Source organism: Loxodonta africana, chromosome 24 (assembly GCF_030014295.1).
Source record: "Loxodonta africana isolate mLoxAfr1 chromosome 24, mLoxAfr1.hap2, whole genome shotgun sequence".
Lineage (NCBI taxonomy): Eukaryota > Metazoa > Chordata > Mammalia > Proboscidea > Elephantidae > Loxodonta > Loxodonta africana.
Window position 1 is genome coordinate 17,156,906 of NC_087365.1, and position 7,862 is coordinate 17,164,767.

Below are 7,862 nucleotides of genomic sequence, written 5' to 3' on the forward strand. Positions count from 1 at the left end.
AATGCTCCTTAGAAGCAAGGATGGTGAGACTACTTCTCACATACTTTGGACATGTTATCAGGAAGGGCCAGTCCCTGGAAAAGGACATCAAGCAGAGGGTCAATGAAAAAGAAAACCCTCAACAAGATCGACTGACACAATGGGTGCAACAATGAGATCAAACATAGCAATGATTGTGAGGATGGCACAGGACCAGGCAGGGTTTTGTTCTGTCGTACATAGCATAGCTATAAGTCAGAACTGACTTGATGGTACCTAACAACAACACAAATGTGTATCATTTTGCCTCTATTAGTTCTTTAATCCTGAGTCATTTTATTTCTCTCCATTTCATATCACAGTGTTCTAAATCTGTTCTATTCATCTGACCCTTCACCATTTTCTTGTTCAGTGGACAACCTGAATTATTACTTCATGACCAAAGACAACTCATCTAACCACTGTACCCTCTAGTTTCTTTCCTCGCTTCAGAATTTACCAGCTTTCCTATCCATCATTTTTTCCTCATTTCCAAACTACCCTCTTTGAAAGTAGCTTCTTAAACATACTACCTATTTAGTTTACAACTATTTAAAAACAGCTTATGCATATGTACAGATAGACTTTTCTTGTAGTTTTACAGTACCAGTTGTCTAAGTCTCTTAAAGAAGATCCCAGCATTTGCTAGAACTGCTAATGCCCTCTTGGAGCACTCAGTTCCCAGAAAGCAGTCTGCAGTGACCTCCTTCAACACCACCTCTCAAAACCCAAGGTAGTCCTATATGCCCACCAAACCTTCCATTGCTAGAATGTGTGTCCTGAACTCTGTGCTGTGCCTTGTTGTCAAACTCCTAAAAAGTAACCTTTTTCCCTCATACTTCTTAGAATCTCTTTTCTGTGTTTCTTGTTTGAAATATTTCTCTTCACGAACCTGGGACTGGGGCAGACGAGCTGATACCTTACTCACTTTTATCAGTGCTTCTTAATTACGTTAGGTGAAGCATCAGGAGTTTTATTTTTTGTTTAGTTTTGTTTTAATTTTTAATTCCAATTTGCCATTTTCTAATATTTTTCTAAAATACAGTAGAAATAAATTACTAGAAAGATGAAATGCCACTTGGACTCTGCAGGAGTTTCAGACTGCATAGTTTCCCTCATAGTGACCCTCGTGTCCACACTTTCCTGTAGACCGGTAACAAGAAGTTCATGGATGAGCACAAGTGCACAGACCACACTTTGAGGGGCGCTGGTCAATAGTCTTCCTCCCTCCACTGCCACTGATCCCAAATCTTCTCAAAGCCTCTGTTCCTCCAGGAAAACAATGCAGACAAAGAGCCCTGCCATTTCCTAGCTCTCCAAATTATATATGTGCTTATGGACATGTGAGTTTGTCCTGGACCTCTGTGCACCACAAACTTCCAAGTCTGTATCTCTCTCCTCTCCAAGTTTGTTCCTTCACCCATGCTCTCAACTCTATAACAGAATTACCATTATCTCAGTCATTTGATGGGAAACCACAGCCGCAGTTACTTGTCCCCTTCGCCTTTACCCAACACATCCATTTGGTTACCAGGACCCAGTGATTCAAGCTAGCCATATTTCAGTGCACTTCTTTCTTCTTCCTAGTCCCATAGACATGCTCCTGGCTCAGGCCCATATTACAGCCCAACTGAACTATAGAAGCTGCCTCTAAATTTGTTTTCCTGCTTCCAGCTTTCCTCATTCGCCAACCCGTTATACACGGTGACTCCAGAAGAAAAAAAAAAAAAAAAAATTTCTAAACCAGTGCTCTGACAATTGTTTCATGTCTTCTCCAAAACCTTGACTGCTTCCAAAGAGCCTACAGTGTAAAAGCCTATGGTCCTTGGATACACATCAAAGTCCATTGTAGCAGACGCCTTTCCCATAGCCCTTGGCCTGCCTCAGGAGCATGGGGGGAGCACCCCTAGGAAGAGCTCTCAGCCAATGACGGGCAGGAGTGTGTGTGTGTTTATATATTTTAATAGTTTTAATGAAAATATTATTGATGAGTTTACATTCATTGAAGTCAGCGAAGTAAATAATAATACAATCTATTTGATATAAATAAAATGTTTACATTTAAAATGATGTTGGTTTTAATACATCTGTACTTCAATATTTTATGACCGTTTCAGTTACATTATTGTCCTGGAAAAATAACCATTTAAAAATACATACAATTGTAATTCTAAATATTTTTTCTTTTGCCTCAGGCTCCACTGTGGCTCAGCATGGGACTATTGCACCCTGTCTTTGTTTAAGATTTTGATAAATTGTTCAATGGGGATTTTTTTTTTGCATAATTTTTATTTTTAAAATATTGTTCATCTTTATATTGAGTTTTTTGGCACCACCTTAAATTTTGCACCCAAAATGAGTGCTCCAATCACCTCACCCTAGTCCCAGCCCTGGTGGTCACCAGCTTACTCACACTCCCTTGAATGGCTTTCACCCCTTCCCTGCCTCAATCTCCACTCCCTCCATCCTGCTTCCTGGGGTTATTTCTCAAGAGACTACTTCCAATATTTATCTTAAGATCTGCTTTTGAGTGGATCTAAACAATGATATCCTTTGGAGTCTAGCCACAATCAACTGCCCTAGAAATGCTTCCACCTCCATCCCTCAAACCTTTGCTCAGCCAATTTATTTTCTACTCCTACCTCTATTAAGTGTGATAAAATATGTAAAAGCCCTTTATCAAAAAGTGCTATCAAAATATGAGCAATGGTTATTAGCTTCCTGTTCATGAAACTTTCTTTCTCTGGGATTCCTTTATTTTATTTTCACCAGTTGAAAGATCACTCATGCCATTGCCCCCATGAAGGCATCAGTCCCACATCTCCTCACCCAGGATTTATCGCTTTTCTCTCTGTTAACACTTTCAGCTGCTACCTCAAGTGTCAGATGTTCGAGTACACTCAGAGGTGCCTGGGAAAAAAGGCCTGACGATCTACTTCCAAAAAGCCAGCCACGGAAAACACCGTGGAGCATGATTTTACTCCGGGGCGCATGAGATTGCGGTGGGTCTGAGTCGACTCACACCTACTGGTCATTGGTTATTATTATCCCATACACATTGTATCCTGGGTATTTTCATACTTCTTATCTCCTTTTCTTGACTGTCAGACTGAAAAACAGGGACGGTGTTTTGTTTATCTTGTTAGCAGCCATAGGACTTCGCCTGGCATCAGACACTAGCACTTTAAAGCCTGATGAATTGAATTAAGTAAAGAAGTTAATAAACTCAGAAGAAAATGCATTCGACAACAGAAACTTCGTTTGGGTGAGCAGAGCAGGTGGAGATGTAGACATAAATATATTCAGAGAAAAGCTATCAGGGAACACGATGTACCAGATTAGTTGGCTTGATCTACTGCCCCAGCAGTAGGTTCAGGAACACACCCGCCCAGCAATCTGGAGGTAGATTTGGCAAGCAAGTGCCCACAGAAACTCTTGCTTCACGTACCAGCACAGTGTCAAACTTTGCTGTTACCAAACTCTCCCAGACAGTGTTGCTTGCTTCAATACATATCAGGTGACAAATATTCCTAACAGGTGTCCCCAGTGAGATCCAGAATTGGGATATGAGAAAAAATAGCTGACATCTGCTCTGATCACAATGATAGGGTTGACTTAACTCCTGGCAAACTTTCTTCCAAACCACCTGGCAGCAAATCTCAACACACCTACATGTACCATTCAGTTACCATTTTATAGGACTTTCATAAATCACCAGCTTCTCCAAATGCTCTATGGACAGCTAAATTTTCCTTGGCCATAGTTAAACTGCTCCTATAATTTTCCTCCCCACCTGTCAATAATTCAGGGATTTCAGGACCCAGGAATAGAACGCTCCATAGTGTCACCCTGTCTTTACCATTTAAGTCAGAACAAGTTGTTCATTTCAGTGATATTTACATTAATAGAGAATTGGGAAGGAACTTAGGTCACAGGGGAATGGTTAAACAAATTATTATATTTTCATAGGACTGTATATAGAAAATATATGCCTTTTGGATTGTGCAAATATGGGTGATAATTTCCCCCTTCTTTCCATTGTATTCTTTTTAAAGCACTATTCATTAAATAACTATATGAAATAAGGATGAACCATGCATATTTAAAAAAGTAAATTAAGTATGGACATCCTAGATAAGGGAATAAATTGCAAAAATACACCTTTGGGAGAGGGAAGCTCTAGTCATTCTTTGCCTTGACAAAAATAACATTTACAGTTTCAAAGTATGTGTATTTGTGTGTTAGTGTTTGTGTATTAGTGTAAGGGTATGTAACACCCAGTTGTATGCTTGTGTCTTAGGCTGGGATCTCTGGAGAAGCAAAACCAGTAAAGCATATAAATATATATATAAAGAGAGAGGTTTATGTCAAGGAAATGGTTCACGCAGTTGTAGAGGCTGGAATGTCCCAAAAAACATGGGTCAGGATGGAGGCTTCTCCTGATTCACGTAGCAGCAAGGGCTGTCAAACCCAAGATTGACAGGCAGAGAGTAGGCTCTTGCTCGCAGGCCGTGAAGATCTATGAATCCCAAGATCAGCAGGCAAGACGGCAAGTGAGCTGCTAGCTCAAGTGCCAAGAACCAGAGGTCAGATCATTAGGAGCCAGCTGCAGGATCCAGCAAGTGCAAAAGCACATGAGCCTTGTCAGATTGTCCACTTACATTCGATGCTCTAGGAAACTACCTTTCAACTGATTGGCTACTCATGGCAAATCCTATCATGGAGTTGATCACATCATATTAAATCTCATCATGGAAATGATCACAACATCATATGACTGCCAAACCACTGAGAATCATAGCCCAGCCAAGTCGACACACAATCTTAACCATCACAGCTTGCAAATGTTTAACAAGTGGCTCTAGTAGAAAAACTATAAAAAGCCCTGATTTGTATCATTTGCTGATTTCCATAGTGTAAACACTTCCATTTTAGTCAATATTGAATCACCAACATGACGTCACTGAACACAGGGTTGAGCAGGCAAGAATAGTGAATCTCACGAAACTTCCCGAGCTGAGTCACCCCAAGACCAACTGGACCTCATTTTCCCATTGAATGTCTACTTGCAGCAATGGTCAACCAGCTAGAAATGACTCCTTGAAAACAATAACCTGTGATCAATTTGAATCTTCTCTCCAAAGCTCACAGCAACCTGTCAAGACAAACTCAGATTCAAGACAGAAGAAGATGCATAGTTCATCATCCCATCTATCCACTCTCATTGAGTCCCTCTTCTGCATCCTGGTACACTGAGCTTTATTAAATTCTAGGGCTTAAAATCAGATAAGAAATAAAACTATGTGGTGGACTTTTTCAAAGGAAATGGTTAAATTACGAAAAAATGTTAAGTGTGAAAAATAACATGTATGAAGAAGACTGTAGAAACCTTGGTTCAGATAGAAAAGAAACTAAGGCCCAGAGACTGTAAGGGGCAATTTCAAATTCATGTGTTTTGGACTCCAAATTCTTTCTTTTTGTCATTAATTTGGCACCATGTACAAAAATTTAAGGGAGCTCAAATTTTAGTAGAATTGTTATGATACTTCATAACAACAACACTCAGAGGGTTTTTTGAATTTTTTTTTATCATTGAGTTTAGATGAGAGGTTTGTTATGTCTTTCTAAGTTTATATTCTGAGGAGAAACTTTCTGACACCTAACAAGAAAGCAGGAGCTCTGGTGGAGCAGCAGTTAGGAGCTACCACTACAAACCAAAAGTTCGGCAGTTTGAATCTACCAGCTGCTTCTTGGAAACCCTAAGGGGAAGTTCTACTCTGTCCTATAGGGTCGGTACAAGTCCAAATCAACTCCACAGCAATGGATTTTTTTTTTTTTTTTTTTTTTTTTGAGACAGGAAAGGGCTGATGTCCATTGTAAGTGAAACTCTGTTCTGTACTTTCTATTCCCTGGTGCAAAATAAGGGCCCTGGTGGTGCAGTGGTTAAATGCTAAGCTGCTAACTGAAAGGTCAGTGGTTTGAACCAACCAGCCACTCTGCAAGAGAAAGGTGTTGCAGTCTGCTCCTGTAAAGATTTACAGACTTGGAAACGCTACAGGGCAGTTCTACTCTGTCCTATAGGGTCACTATGAGTCGGAATTGACTTGATGGCAGTGGATTTGGTGCAAAGCAGAAGCTAGGCTGTCCCCATCTCCTACTTTCCATTCCACCAAACTGAGGTTGTCCTATTCACAACTTGGCAAGAAGGGGCATCTTTGAATTTGCTGCTGATGTTAGTCTTTGGGAAACTAAATCTGAAAATTACTTATTCAGAAGGAGAGTGGGGTGGCTTGTTCTTGTTGTTCTTGCTAGTAGGCTGCATTTTGTAACAAGTGACTATATTTCTGAGTGAAAACCTGAACATTCTGAAAACTCATAAAACTATCCAGTTAAAAATAAAACAGTGAAATGCTAATTTGCTATTCATGCTTCTATTATCACCGACATATTTGTTAATTTTATAAGCATGTCTTGGGGTATATAAATCAACCCATGTGTGTCAGACACACGACAAAGCTTTCTTCATTTGTCCACAAAACCCAGCTTAGAATTTCAAGTTAGACTTTCTCATTAATAGCATGCACATATACATTAATATTCCATCCCAAGGCTAAGCTGTCAAGGTACTAGCTGGAATATAGATCCACTCTCAGGAAGAAATTTAATAACTCATACTTCAATGAACCTGTATTTTTTTTTTATCGTTGATGAAATATACACAGTGAAACATACATCAACAATCTCTACATGTATAACACAATGCAATTGATTGCATTCTCCAAACTATGTGACCATTTGTACCCTCTTTTTCTTATATGTTCCTCCTCTGTTGACTTAAACTCATTTCACCGTAAGCTTTCTATCTAACCTTTAGAGTTACTGTTAACAATTTGATCCTATATAGTCAGTTTTTTTTAAAAGAGCACAAAGCTTACAGTGGACATTCCTTACTAGTTAGGCTAAACTGTTGTTTGGTTTAAAGAAGGCTTCAGGAAGAATACTTGGTTTATGGTTTCAGTGTTAAAGATTATCTCTGGGCAGTAGTTTTGGGGATTCATCCAGCCTCAATGGCTCCAGAAAGTCTGGATTCCATGAGAGTTGAAATTCATTTGTGCACTTCTCTTCCTTTTGATCAGGATTAGTCTACAGAATCTTTGATCAAAACATTCAGTAATTGTAGCCAGGCTCCATCCAACTCTTCTGGTCTTATGGCAAAGGAGTCAGTTGCTCGTGAAGGCAATTAGCCATGCCTTCCATTTCCTCCTCCTGTTCCTGCCTTTCTTCCTCTGTTACTGTAGGCCAATGGAGACACATGTTGTGCCTTGGGATGGCCACTTACAAGCTTTTCAAGAACCTAGGCACTAGGCAACAAACTAGGGGGTAGAACAGAAGTACTAAACATAATATTAGGCCAATTAACTGGAATGACTCATGAAACCATGACCTTAAACCCTTCTTGGTTATCTAGTGCTGCTATAACAGAAATACCACAAGTAGGTGGCTTTTTAACTAACAGAAACTTATTTTCTCACAGTTTAGAAGACTAGAAGTTTGAATTCAGGTTACTGGCTCTAGGGGAAGGCATTCTGTCTTTGTTAGCAATAGAGGAAGGTCCTTGTCTCTTCTGAGCTTCTGTTCTGGGTGATCTTCATGTAGCTTGGCATTTCTCTTCCCCCGTTTCTCCTCTGCTCACTTGTTTAATCTCTTTTATATCGCAAAAGAGACTGACTCAAGATATACCCTACACTAATTCTAGCTCATTAACATAACAAAGACATAACATTCCCAAGTGGGATTATAATCACAAGCATAGAGATTAGGATTTACAACACATATTTTGGGGG